General features: G+C 37.6%; 1 protein-coding gene across 2 annotated transcripts in view; it reads left to right on the forward strand.

Moving 5' to 3' along the window:
* The window catches only part of CEP89 (centrosomal protein 89), a 66,253-nt gene that overhangs the window by 30,093 nt on the left and 35,881 nt on the right, over positions 1-279 (forward strand). The gene's annotated exons all lie outside the window — the stretch shown is intronic.

Consider the following 279-nt stretch of genomic DNA (forward strand, 5'->3'; position numbering starts at 1 on the left):
TTTTTAAAAAGGGCATAAAACCTGAATAGCAGTTTTTCCAAAGAAGACATACAAATGGTACATGTAAAGGTGTTCAACATCACTAATCATCAGAGAAATGCAAATCAGAACCACACAGAGATACCACCTCATACCTGTTAGAATAGCTATTATCAAAAAGACGAGATAACAAATGCTGGTGTGGGTATGAAGAAAAGGGAACCTTGAACATTGTTGGTGGGAGTGTGAACTGGTAGTCGCAATGGAAAACAGTATGGCAGTTCCTCAGGAAATTAAAAC

Source organism: Pteropus vampyrus, unplaced genomic scaffold (genome assembly GCF_000151845.1).
Source record: "Pteropus vampyrus isolate Shadow unplaced genomic scaffold, Pvam_2.0 Scaffold196, whole genome shotgun sequence".
In the NCBI taxonomy this organism is placed as follows: Eukaryota; Metazoa; Chordata; class Mammalia; order Chiroptera; family Pteropodidae; genus Pteropus; species Pteropus vampyrus.